Genomic DNA, 14673 nt, shown 5'->3' with positions numbered 1-14673 from the left:
AACTACACTTCACTGTTTTTGCAAGTTCTGGAGCTATACAATCTTCACTAGGCCACGCTGATGGTACTTCGTCTGCTCTGAAACAAAAACTGAAATGAAACTGACTCCCTAGGATCTTCCACCTCCTTATATAGCCTTGCATTACACTCGAATCTTCTAGTTTACTCTAGCACCTACAGTACAGTTACCAAATCGGAAATACTCAAAATACCCCAGAGTTTTCTTAAACTACAAAACGCTCTACATTATTTAGCATACAAACTGAAATAAAATTATATAATTTAACAATCACATAAGTAAAACATTATAGAGAAAAAGAGCTTAAAATTTAATGTATAGCTTTTTAAAAAAGACCTCTTCACAAATAGCAGGCTAACTGGCAACTCTGACTCATAACTAAAAAACAATATGAGAATTACTGAAAACCTTCCAGTACTTCCTAGCTAGCAAATCCTGCTTCCCAGCACTAACCCCCTCCCTAATCCTTTTTTTGTCCTGACAAAACTGCACATTACTTACAAACATGATCGTTAATCCTAATGAAACATCTAATTATACACAAAATAATCCATCAACTTATCAGGTCTTCTCCCGTGCCACTTGCGACAACGCCCATGCTCCTCCACACAGTCCACTCCTCCTGGAAAGTCTTGGTCCTCTTCTTGATTCACTTCCTCCCTTGGGAAACTGTCATCATCTTCTTGTACCAGTACTTCCCCTCCTTCGTCCTCCTCAACATCCTCGGCTGAGGGTGAGCAGGATTCCTCGGAGATGAGGGTGAGCAGGATTCCTCGGAGATGTCCCAGCTATACTGTCCATGCCCATGGTACTGCTACAGATGATTCACGTGTACCACCTTTGGGCGAAACTTCCTGCCTCCCAGAATCCAGTATGTTACATATGACAGGCGGTCCATCACAGTGTAGGGTCGATCCCATGGGTTCTACAGCTTCAGTGACTGTCTCTTCTTCCACTGAGGATTGTAGGGCCAAAATCAGTCACCATCCTTGAAGCTCACCTCACTTGTCTTGGCATCATACTTGTGCTTCATCACCTCTCCTGAAAACTTAAGGGTTCCTCAAACCTGGTGATGTACCTCAGCCAGTCTTTCCTGAAGATGCCTCGCATAGCTGGAGGTATCTGTAGGCAGCTCTTCACAAGGCAGTCTCCCCATCAACAGATCAATTGGCAATCGTACTTTGTGGCCCCAACATCAGTTTTGCAGTAGCTGGTAGACTTGTGAGATTTACACCGATATGTCATCAGCAAAACAGGTAATTTCTGGTCACATTCCCTCAGTCCCTGTATACAGTACTTTGTCAGTTCTTGTCCCATGGTCCAGTTGAAGTTCTTCGCCATCCTATCTGACTGTGGCCCTAGGCGGGTCACCCTGATCCCCAGTAACTGCACACTCATGGAACACAGCAAATTTGAAGCTTCTACCCTGGTCTGAATGTAGCTCTTGTGGCATCCCAAAACAACAACAACAAAACGGTCAACCAACACCTGAGCAACAGCTGCAGCCTCTTAACCCCTCCGTGGCCGCCGGCGTCGAATGACGTTTAGCCAATCAATGGCCGCAGGCGTCGTTTGAGCGCGGCCTATAGAAAACTGCAAAAATTTTGGGGAAGTGAACGAACGTTCTGAACGTCGTCACACTGACCTACACTACACTCTCATACACCTCATCAAGCAGTTCAAAACCTGCTACTGTGATGAGTGGATTTTCGATTTTTTCACTCCTAGCCATGCCTAAACAAGCACAACTACACCCATTATCTCAACCCAGGAAGAACATATCATCTTTGTCCTCTCTTACAAAACACACACAACCACCTGTTTACGATTATGAAGTAATACAGGCACATACAGAAAAGACATGATAATAAGGGAAAAATACATTTTTGTCTTGGTATCTTTACCTATTTGCTCAGGTTTGCTGTAATGGTTTGAATCATTTGATGCAGTGGTCATTTGATGCAGTGCAACTTGAAGAAAACTGTGAAAACCTCCGGGAAGTGAACGAAAATCTGGGACTGACCTTGACTTCCCCCAGTCCCCCTCTCACATATCTGTCAGTTCACCACCGGCTGTCATGACGAGTAGATGTACGATTTTTTCGCTCGTGGCCATGCCTAAACCCACATAGTTACACCCATTATCTCGACCCAGACAGAAAATACAATCTTTTTCCTCCCTTGCAAAACCACCACCCTGTTTACGAGACAGCAATATTTATTGCGAAAATAACAAGGTAAAATGATAAAGATGAACGTAAAATGATAAAGATGAACATACTACGGAAAAAATACGTCTTCCCCCCTCTGTAAACTTATTTATTTTTGCGTTGTATCTGTATTCGTAATAATTAGACTTATTCTGAAACAGCATTACGATTCTATTTTTAGCCATGCTTGTGGTGTGGGAGCTCGAAGTTGTGACTCAACTTCCGCATTGCTAATCGGATCTGACCTTCCACTTTATTCTCCTGTGGCAGAGTTTAGCCTTGGAGAACGTGCGGTTTTCTCATTTAGGACCGAAAATTGAACTCCTTCGCTCACTTTTCCAAGCGTGGGCACGACGATAACGTAAAAAATAACTCGAAACTATCACAAAACTTATTTTATATAAAAAAGGTGAAAAAATACATTTTTTTTTTTTCCAGCCATTCTTAACATTATGTACTGAAATCATTCTATATCATCATATCTCATATATGCACAACATTTCAGCACCATTCGTATTGTTTTGGGAGGTAGAAAAAAAAAAAACACCTGCCCAGTTGCGTTGCAGCAGCACCCCTGGGAGGCAATATCGGTTGCTGATATTTCTGCAACTTCCGCGCTCCATTGCAAATAATAAAATGCGTCTAGGAAGCTGGGATTTGCATTGTTAGGTGCATCTGAACTTTCTCTTCAATATGGCAAGAAAAGAAAATCAATTTTCGAAACTTCAAAAAATGGCCCCGGCGTCGGCCTGGCGTGCACGGAAAATTCCGGGCCTTTGGCCACGGAGGGGTTAATCAGGGATGGCATAAGCTTCTGGCTACTTTGTGAAGTAGTCAATGGCGACACATATATACCAGATTCCTCTTTCAGTGAATGGCAGAGGTCCAGCAATGTCCACTGCAATTCTTTCCATCGGTGCACCCACTTGGTCCACCTGAAGATGGGCACAACAACATTTTTTGGGTCCCTTCTTTGCACAGTATACATCACAGGCCCAACACCACTCTTCAACATCCTGCTGCATGCCAGTCCAGTAGAACCTCTGTTGCAGCTGACTTAGAGTTTTCTTCCCTCCCAGATGCCCACTAGTGATCAGGTTATGAGACCCTTTTAAGACCTCAGACATCATTTTCTTAGGAACTATACCAGTTGCCAATAGCTGCTGAGGCCAGCATGTGTTTCCCACTGACGCTTTAGTAGTCCTTTGTTCAAACAAGGACCCAATGACTTCAGTAGCTCTTACTTGCAGGGCTGAGCCTGGAAACCTCTTCCCAAGATGGTGTCACTGCACTTCGCTGCTGCCACTATAGCACTGGTTGTAAATCCACATCCTCCGTCTGTATCCTCTTCAGGTCTTCTTCATCTGACGCTGGCCTTGTCACTGTAGTACGGCTGCATTGCTTGCTACAATCTTTTTTCATACTACATTGCTTGCAATCTGAGTCATAAGGCTGACAGCTCAGGTTGTCAGCATTGTCATGTACCAGCCCAGGATGGTGCTTCACCTCATTATTGTGCTGGTCTAGCTTCCCAAGCCAGCGTGGTAGTTGTCCTTCTGGATTCTTTAATATCTTCAGTCACTTTAATGCTGCATGGTCTATCCTAATGATGAAGTAGAACCCATGCATGTAGGGATAGAAGACATCAAGGCTCTTCATCACTGACATGAGCTTCTTACGGGTCACACAGTTGTTCCAGTCTAGTGGGCTGAGCCTCTTGCTGTAATATACTCTTTGTCATCCTTCTTCTGTGACAGGACTCCACCAATACCATGGTTGCTAACATCACTGTTCAGGATGAATGGCTGACTCTGATCTGAATACAGCAACACTGAAGAGTGCCAATGCATGCTTGAGTTCACTGTAGGCCTTCTGAGTCACTGCAGTCCATGTAAACTTGTGCATCTTCCTGAACAACTTGCGCAGAGGTGAGGCTGTCATCCTAGACAAAACGTCGATAGTAGGTACACAAGCCCAGGAAACTCCGCAGCTCCTTCACTCAATTTGGAACCGGCCAGTTTTTCACAGCTGCCACCTTCTCCGAATCAGTACAGATGCCAGCCTCACCTACTGTACAATGTGTTCCAGGTTCATCACTTCCTTCTGAAACAAGTAGCACTTCTTGGGGTTCAGCTTGAAGTGTGCTACTCGGATCCTGTTGAACACCTCTGACAGCCTCACCAGTTCTGGGTCAAAAGTCCGTCATCATCAAGATAGATGAGAGCTTTCTGCCAGTGCAGGCCTTCCAGTACTCGCTCCATGAGATGCTCAACAGTAGCTGGGGCATTACATAGGTCAAATGGCATCACTTTGAACTGCCATAAACCTCATCCATATGAAAACATTGTTTTCTTGACCTTTTCTGCGGCCTAGACCTGGAGGTATCCTGCTTTCATGTCTAGGGTGGAGAACCACTTGGCACATGACAGAGCATCCAGCGTGTCATCAGTTCTTGGCAAAGGTAAGAATCCTTCACCGTCACTTCATGCAAAGCTCAATAATCCACACAGCACCTTAATGAGCCATCCTTTTTCCTTACAAGAACAACTGCTGATGCCAAAGGACTGCTGGACTTTTCCGTCACTCCATGACTTTGGAGATTCTCCATCATCTTCTCCATTTCTTGCCTTTGAGCTGGCGCCATCCTCCGAGCTGGCTGTTAAACCCTCTGACTGAAGGAGGCGAGAGAGATACCCTTGTTGCGACAATCCACACAAAAGTTGCCCATTTTCAATGCAATAATTTTCAGATTAATAATCAAGATAAGAAAAAATAAAAGATGCACAAGAAAGCAAAACCTTTCTTCTTACCTATGAGCACATCAGTGAATGTTTAGATGCTCCTACGATGCCCTAGAAAAACAAAGCAACGCCATTATCGGTGTTTTTTTTCATTGCTGTAGCTGTCCATCACACACCACCACCCACACTGCCGCTCAGAGCACTTCATAAAAGTTACCCATTTTCAATGCAGTAATTTTCATATTAATAAACAGGATAAAAAAAAATGAAACATGCACAAGAAAGCAAAACCTTTCTTCTTAACTGTGAGCACATCAGTGAATGTTTAGATCTCCTACAATGCCGTAAAGAGAGGTTGAAACAACCCCATTTTCGGTGTTTTTTTGCGTCGCTGTAGCGGTCCATCACGCACCACCACCCACACCGCAGCTCACCACACTTCATTTCCAGACCGTGCACCATTATATGCATCACTTTCTTTGCATTATCTTGAATGGTTCACTTAGCACTTCACAATCATTATTTTACAAACATTATAAAATAAAAGAGTGTGATACTGAGCCATGAAAAACTACTCAGTAATGGTAAAATTAATAATGCTAAACTCAGCGAAAGATATTTGCATAGCCTACACCAGACACTTGCATTTTCCTTATATTTTAGTCACCTACTCTCTATCACTTTTCTAGAGGGGCTAGAAGTTGACGAGTGTATGAAAGTCATGCTGGTGTAACGTAAGTGGGTTGGCGCCGTTTGGAGCGTGGTGTGCTGGCTTGTTTTTTCAGTGGTTTTACCGAACATTCCACATTAGAATCGATAGAATCGCTGTCATTAGTAGGTGCATACTTCCTTTTCTGTGGAATACAACCACTAGCACCTCTTTTCTTGGTAATAACAAACGAAGCCGAGGGCTGGGATGAACACAACAAACCATCTGTAAACGCCATGACTTCCTGCCGTAAACAAGGCTTATGTGGTTACGTAATGCATAATGCAGTGTGGAGGATCATAAAAGGATAACCTGACAACCCCAAGCAGGGGCAAATGAATACACAAAGTCTATCTATCTATCTATTGCCAGACGCCTCAATCCCGTTCGGGGTGGCCACAAACAAATAGCCTCCACGTCGCCCTGTCCCCCGCCATTTCACTGCCCTGCTCCCAACTCACACTCCCCTCTGTCATATACCTCTCCACCCCATCCCTCCATCTCATCCTCGGCCTCCCCCTCCCTCTCCCCCCCTCCACCTCACTCACATACACTCTCTTCGTCAGTCTTTCACCCTCCATCCTCTCCACATGGCCAAACCACCTCAGTGTATTCCTCCTAACGCTTCCTATCACATCCACATCCACACCACAACGCTCCTTTATATCCTCATTTGTCAGCCTGTCTCTCCATGTGACTCCATAGGCTCCTCGTAAATAACTTATTTCCACTGCTTTCACTCTTGACTTGTGCCCTTCCAACAACGTCCAAGCTTCACTTCCATACGTTAGAGTTGGTATCATAATACTGTCATGTAGTAACTTTTTCACTACCATCCTCACTTCCCTGTTTCTTATCACTGCTTTCAAGGAACCAGCAACCTTTCTTCCCTGCTGTACCCTTTCAAGCACTTCACCCTCCAAACCTCCATCCTTACTCATCACACAACCCAAGTACTTAAACGTACTCACATTTTCCAATTCCTCACTTACACACCGTTTCTTACACACTCTCCCAAACTCATCCACCAAGCCTTGCAGCTCCCCTTCGTCTTCACTCAACAACACAGTATCATCTGCAAACAACAGTACAGGGAGTTTCCAAACACTACCCTCTCTCACCAGGGCCACTCCAAGATCCACTACCCTACCTTGTACCTCTTTTATTACCCCATCCATGTACAGATTGAACAACCATGGAGACATGACACATCCCTGTTTCAACCCAACCTTCGAAGAGAAAAGTTCACTCAGTTCACCATCCACACGCACTGCATCATACATACTCTTCACAGCATTCGACAACTTCCCATCTACTCCATATATTCTTAATACTTTCCACAATCCTTGTCTATCCACCCTGTCATATGCTTTCTCCAAATCCATGAAAGCTGCATAAAACTTCTTCCCCTTCTCTAGAAACTTTTCCATTAAAGATCTAAGAATGAATATCTGCTCTACACAACCTCTTGCCTTCCTAAAGCCTCCCTGTTCTTCTCCAACTAATTCCTCTGTTATTTCCCTAACTCCGTCAATAAGTATCCTACCATACACTTTTCCTATTATACTAAGAAGACAGATGCCCCTATGATTACCACACACTTCTTTCTCCCCTTTCTCTTTGTATAAGGCAATAATTGTACCTGACTTCCAATCCTCTGGAACTCTGCTTCCTCCCAGGCAAATCTGCACATCTTCCACATCCATTCTACTACGATCTCTCCCCCATGCTTCAACATTTCACCACACACTCCATCAATTCCTGGGACTTTCCCCAATTTAACTTTCTTCATTGCTTCCACAACTTCTATCCTACTGATTTCTTCCTGTCTTCTCACCTCCCTCCTTCTCCCAGCCATTCCCCAACCACTTATACTCGCATCACTTCCATCCTCTATGTTCAACAATTCCTTAAAGTGTTCTCTCCATCTGCTCACTTTTTCTTCCTTCTCCACTAGTAATCTACCATTTTTATCATTCACTCCCCTGCTAACTTCACTTCCACCCTGTCTTACTCTCTTCACCTCTTTCCAGAACATTTTCTTACAGTCTCTCAACTTTACACTCAAATTCCTTCCAAATTCCTCATCCACTCTCTTCTTACTCTCTCTTACCAATCTTTTTACCTCTCTCTTTCTTTCTGCATATAACTCTTTCTTCGGCCTTTCAACTTCTTCCACGCCCCTATTTCTCATCCATTCATTGTATGCTTTCTTCTTTTGTGCCACAGCCTGTCTTACCTCTTCATTTCACCACGCTGTTCTTTGTATCCCCCTCCATCTTCTCATCATCCCACACACCACATTACATGCTGCACATATTTCTTCTGTGAATTTCCTGCACACACCTTCCACGTCCCCCATCTGCTCCAATTCATATTTGCCCAATCGTTCCTCCACTTCTCTCTTATATTCTGCCTTTTTCTCATCCTCTTGCAACCTTTCCACTCTCCTTGCAAATACTCCTTCTTTCCGTCCTTCCCTTCTTCTGTTACTTCATCTTATTTGGATCTTGATTCTGGCCCTCACCAAGTAGTGGTCTGAAAGTTCACTCCCCCAACCTCTATAAGCTCTTGCATCCATTACACATCTTTGCATCCTTTCATCCACACACACATAATCAATCATTGACTTCCTTTCATTCAGTTCACCACGCACCCTTCTCATCACTCGCCATCCATACCTGTGGATCATTTTATGGCTGAAGAGGGTATTGGCTATCACCAACTCCCTCCCAGCACAAATGTCCACTAACGCACTGCCATTCTCATCTATCTCAGCAGGCACACCCCACTCACCAACTGTTCCATCCACCTTCACATTCCCTACTTTACCATTCATATCACCGATCAAAAAGACTCTCTCATTCCTTCCAAACTTTTCCATGCACACTTTCACATTTGTCCAGAACTCTTCTCTCACTCTGCTTGCATGATCTTGCATTGGCGCATACATGCACACAATCACCCACATTTATATTCCAACTTTCAATCTTACCCACACAAGCCTTGACCCAACTGATCTATACTCTCTTATGTTCTTCTTCCATCTTTTACTCACAACTATACACACTCCTTCTTTTGCCCTCTCATTCGCACCTAACTCCTGCACATATACCCCATCCATACTCCCATTCTCTCACCCTCTCACCTCTCCATTTAGTTTCAGTTACTCCACATACATCAACTTTTGCACCCTCAAGCACCTGGACAATCTCTCTATCTTTCACCTCATCACTCGTACCTCTTACATTCCATGTTCCAATTACCATGTCCTTTGTCCGGTCCTTGGTTGTCATCTTTTGGTCAGTCCTTGTCCGTGGCATCTTGTTCATCTTTTCAGTTAGTTGTTTTCCGGGAAGGGGCACTAACCCTCCGCCAACCCTTTTAGTCGCCTTGTACGACAAGCAGGGATACTGGAGGAATATTCTTGAAAAAAACCCTACCCCCAGGGGGGGTAGAGCACAACTTTTGAAATCGTTTTGTGGATTTTAAACGGAATGTTGCAGCCTGTCGATCAGACCTTTTAAAGGGACTGTCGCAGCCAAAAGGTTAATTGGGCAGTGATTCCCTGTGTCAATACAATGTTCTACCAGGTCTGTGCATCTAAGATCTAGGTCTCTGGTGGAAAAAACATCAGCATACTTCACTAGCAGTTGCCTTAACTGTCACACTTGAGTCACCCAAGCACTGGCAACTCCTTGAAAACAGGTCTTGTAAGTGATCTGGCAGATTCTGATGTTCATTGACAATATTCCTTTTACAGTCCTTCCTCTGATGCCATTCAGGGCACAGTCCGACAATTTCTCCCACGTTGATCTTCTGTGTCACACGGGAGAAATTGACCATCACAACTGGCACTTCACCTGCTTGTTTCTGCCAAAGTTCTCCCCACCATCATTCCAGCCTTCATCTTGCATCATACATCAGACTCCTCTACCCCTAGACAGCTATCAACAGAGCCACTCACCTTGCACTGGAGCAATAGTTATGATTTTGGGGTATCACTGTAGTGCAGCGTGCCCTATCCTCCCACCAAAACTGGCATGTCTCAATGTCATGACAGGAGCCGACTTTCTTCGAACCTTCAGCTTCAAAGAGCAGAAGTCCAGCTCACATTCCATGGACATCACATAGTCTACTCCAAGAAGGCAAGGATCCTCTTTCTCGGTTACATAAACTGGAAGCGTGGCCTCTTGCCCTGCCACTTCAGTACCGACATCCAAGGGTCCCATCAGTTCTGAGTGGTGCCCAGTTACATCACACGATTGTTCTAATATCTCAGGCAGATACAGATGATGTAACACATCAGGCTTCACAAAATTCTGCTCTGTGGCTGATTCAATCATCAGAGAATACTTCTTGCTGTCTGTTCTTCCATGTACTCGCACACTGTCAATCGCAGTTCTCTTGCATTTTCTCAGTGGTGAGGCTACTTGGGTAGAGCCTCCACTAGTTTTGCATTTCTTGCTGGTCTTCTTCAGCCTTCTTCTTATCTGCCTTTTTCTTCTTTGGACACTTTGAACTGAAATGTCGCACCTCTCTACATGTCCACCACCCTTTTGTTACAAGCATAGATTTCCTTGCACTGCTCTGTTCTTGCTCCTTCCATTTGTAACAATCCTCCTTCTTGTGTCCCAGCTTCCCACAGAACCAGTACCCTGCTTCAGTCTTCTCCTGTTCCCCCTTCCACTAGTAGCAATCCTTAGTGGTAACTCATTCTGTTGTTCCTGTAATGTCTCTTGAAGCCATCATACCTCTCCTTCTGTTCTTTACCTTGTGCATCTAGTTGTTCTCTGAGTTCTTTCTGTCCACCACATTGTGCTTTTAGTTGTTCACGTTTTGCTTGTAGTTGTTCACTGATTTCTTTCTTGAGCTCTTTTTTTTCCTTTAATTTGTGTTCATAGATGTTCATTTTCTGCTTGTAGAAACATCATGATTATAGCCAGAGATGCCTCCTCTTGCCTAGCCTGGCCTCTCGTCTGTATACCCGTATCTCTCCATGTCGAAGGTTTGACTCAGTGCAGCACTTAATAATCCGATTCCTGGCACCAATTTTGTCCATGTCCCACATTGCCACAGGCTCCAACACCAGTAGCTAAGTATAGGAAGGACAATGCCCAGTGCGTTGTTCTTCCTATGGTCAACCCTTCGGTGTGCAACAAGATCAGCTTAGGCGTGGTAAAATTACTGGTTTCTCAAGTTCACAGTTTTTATTCATCAAATAATTATGCTAAATGCTTGCAAACTACACTTAACTGTTTTCACAAGTACCGGAGCTATACAAATTTCACTAGGCCGCACTGACACTCAAATGAAATGAACTACACTGAAACTAAAACTGAAACTAAACTGACTCCCTATTTCTTTTTTTTTTTTTTTTTGGCCTATCGACCATTAGGGCCAAAGCCCCTGGTCGTTAAGGCCCTATATATATATATATATATATATATATATATATATATATATATATATATATATATATATATATAGATGTAAAATTACCTAATTTAACAAGCACATAAAAAAAACATTGTAGAGAAAAAAAAAAAAAAAGAGCATAAAATTTAATAACTTTACAAAATACCTTCTCTAACAAATAGCAGGGTAACTGGCAACTATGACTTGCAACAGAAAAAAAGTATCAGAAGTACTGAGAACCTTCCAGTACTTCCTATCTAGCAAATTCCACTTCTCAACAATATATATATATATATATATATATATATATATATATATATATATATATATCATCAGCCGTTTGAGTGTCCACTGCAGGACCGACCTATCTCGACAGAAGTGGGAACGATACAGCCAATGTATCTCTACTAAGTGGCTAGGCTATCTAGTAGAAATTGTATGTAGGGTGAGAAGTGCTTGTAAGTGTAACTGTAGCGTTGGAATGGCTTTGGATTTGCGTGTAGTCTGTGAACCAAGTGTAATCGGCCCGCGCAAGCCGACTGGGTGCAAACATACTTTACAGTATGCGACACTGGTTCAACCACAGCACCCCTTGTGACCGCCAATGCAGTACGTGGCCTGAGGAATGCTCCAAAAGTTTATTACCCTGGTGGGGTGCGAACCCTCGCCCTTCAGTGTACGAACACGCACACTTTACCACTGTACAACAGAGGCTCCATATATATATATATATATATATATATATATATATATATATATATATATATATACAAAAATCATTAAAGACCAAGGCATAGCCATTATTCACTATTTTTCTGTTGATCTTTTCGAGTTTTCTTACACATTGTTTTACACTATGATTCAGGTTGTAGATAATATGTCCAAGATCCATGTCGTAACTATATTTTATTATTTATTTTCATTTTCCTAGGACGTTTCGTGTATCTTTACACATCATCAGCGACTGTAACATAGATACAATACACTATAAAACATGACATATACAACATAAACCTATACAATATATATACTGAAATGTACAACAACGACTAATAAAAGTGTAGAGTCACAAGAGTATGGATAAAAGAGACAAACCCTTTAGGTGAAGTCAAGTATGAGCTACAGTTAAAAGTGTATGGATAAAAGAGACAAACCTTATAGGTGTAGTCAGCTATGAGCTACGTGGTTGACTGCGAAGGTTGTATGGGTGAGTGGGTGCTTGTGGCTGTGTAGTGTTGCCAGTTGTGTTATTGTGTGTGTAATGTTCATTTGTAATTGTCGCTGCTTGTGGTCGGGCCTTTGTGTATTTAAACAGTTTGAGGGTACGATCTAGTCCGGTAGTTTGGTTGTTTATGGCTGGCGTGTTTTCACGTATGAGAAGTGCTTCTGCCAGTTGTAGTCTAATGTGGTCATGACATTTTTTTATTATATTAGTATTTTCTATTAGAACTTGTCTGTTTATTGATGTGTGATGTTGAGTCATATGATCTTTTATAGAACCGGATTGTAGGTGCATGGTTAAACGTCTGCTTAGTGTGGTTGTGGTCATACCAATATATTTCATGTGACGAAGTTTACAACCTTCGTGTGGGCAAGTGAATTCATAAACTACATTGGTATGTTGAAATTTGTTGGTTTGTTGAGCTGTGTTGTTTTTCATAATCATGTTGCTAACTTTCCTGTTTTTATAGTAAATAATTAAACTGAGCTTGTCTGAGGGATAACACAAGATGTGTTACGTGTCACAATCTCTCTAAGTACACGTTCATCCGTTTTATAAGCAGGGGACATCTGATTATCATAATACACATTGTGGGTAACAGTATGGGGAAGCGGTTGGACATTTGTGGTTGAGACTTGTTTTGAAATAAATTGACATATTTCTCTGTCAACTATTTGATTGGAATAACCATTGTTAATTAAGATCTGCTTTAATTTAGTTACTTCTGAGTGGAAGAGTTCCCACGATGAGCAGTTCTTATGAGCACGACGTAAGTATGACCTGATAACTGACAATTGGTACCGCTGCGGACACTCACTCACCGCATTAAGGCATCTACCCAAGTCCGTAGCTTTACGATATACGGAGGTTTTATAGTTACCATTCTCCTCTTCTATTAATACATCAAGAAAAGGGATTTTGTTGTTTGCACTTATCTCATAAGTAAATTTTAATATTGAGTTATGTTCCATGGCAGTTCTTTTTAAGGTGGTTTTCGTCTCTAACGACCACATAGATATCATCAACATAGCGACAATACGTGGTTGGACGCAGGTTGGTATCTTCTAACACTTTGTTTTCTAGGTGACACATGTAAAAGTCAGCAAATGTTGGGCCCAGGGGTGAACCCATGCTGACTCCGTTAACCTGCTGATACAGCTTACCGTCTGGGCTGCGAAAGGGAGCTTCGGTGGTGCATGCTCTCAGTAATGTTTCCAAGTTCATAGACATTATCCGCTCTACCCGACCCAGCGGACTCTTGGCTTCGTTAGATGTTGAAAGCCTCTTCACTAACGTACCAGTAGACCAAACTATACAGATAATTTTAGAAAATGTGTATCACCACCCAACCCTGTGCCCACCTAAGATCTCAACCCACAACTTGGAAACATTACTGAGAGCATGCACCACCGAAGCTCCCTTTCGCAGCCCAGACGGTAAGCTGTATCAGCAGGTTAACGGAGTCAGCATGGGTTCACCCCTGGGCCCAACATTTGCTGACTTTTACATGTGTCACTTAGAAAACAAAGTGTTAGAAGATACCAACCTGCGTCCAACCACGTATTGTCGCTATGTTGATGATATCTATGTGGTCGTTAGAGACGAAAATCACCTTAAACAACTAAGAACTGCCATGGAACATAACTCAATATTAAAATTTACTTATGAGATAAGTGCAAACAACAAAATCCCTTTTCTTGATGTATTAATAGAAGAGGAGAATGGTAACTATAAAACCTCCGTATATCGTAAAGCTACGGACTTGGGTAGATGCCTTAATGCGGTGAGTGAGTGTCCGCAGCGGTACCAATTGTCAGTTATCAGGTCATACTTACGTCGTGCTCATAAGAACTGCTCATCGTGGGAACTCTTCCACTCAGAAGTAACTAAATTAAAGCAGATCTTAATTAACAATGGTTATTCCAATCAAATAGTTGACAGAGAAATATGTCAATTTATTTCAAAACAAGTCTCAACCACAAATGTCCAACCGCTTCCCCATACTGTTACCCACAATGTGTATTATGATAATCAGATGTCCCCTGCTTATAAAACGGATGAACGTGTACTTAGAGAGATTGTGACACGTAACACATCTTGTGTTATCCCCTCAGACAAGCTCAGTTTAATTATTTACTATAAAAACAGGAAAGTTAGCAACATGATTATGAAAAACAACACAGCTCAACAAACCAACAAATTTCAACATACCAATGTAGTTTATGAATTCACTTGCCCACACGAAGGTTGTAAACTTCGTCACATGAAATATATTGGTATGACCACAACCACACTAAGCAGACGTTTAACCATGCACCTACAATCCGGTTCTATAAAAGATCATATGACTCAACAT

Source organism: Coenobita brevimanus, chromosome 61 (assembly GCF_032717465.1).
Source record: "Coenobita brevimanus isolate Jiangsu-jjx chromosome 61, ASM3271746v2, whole genome shotgun sequence".
NCBI classification, from domain to species: domain Eukaryota; kingdom Metazoa; phylum Arthropoda; class Malacostraca; order Decapoda; family Coenobitidae; genus Coenobita; species Coenobita brevimanus.
This window is presented reverse-complemented; position numbering follows the sequence as displayed.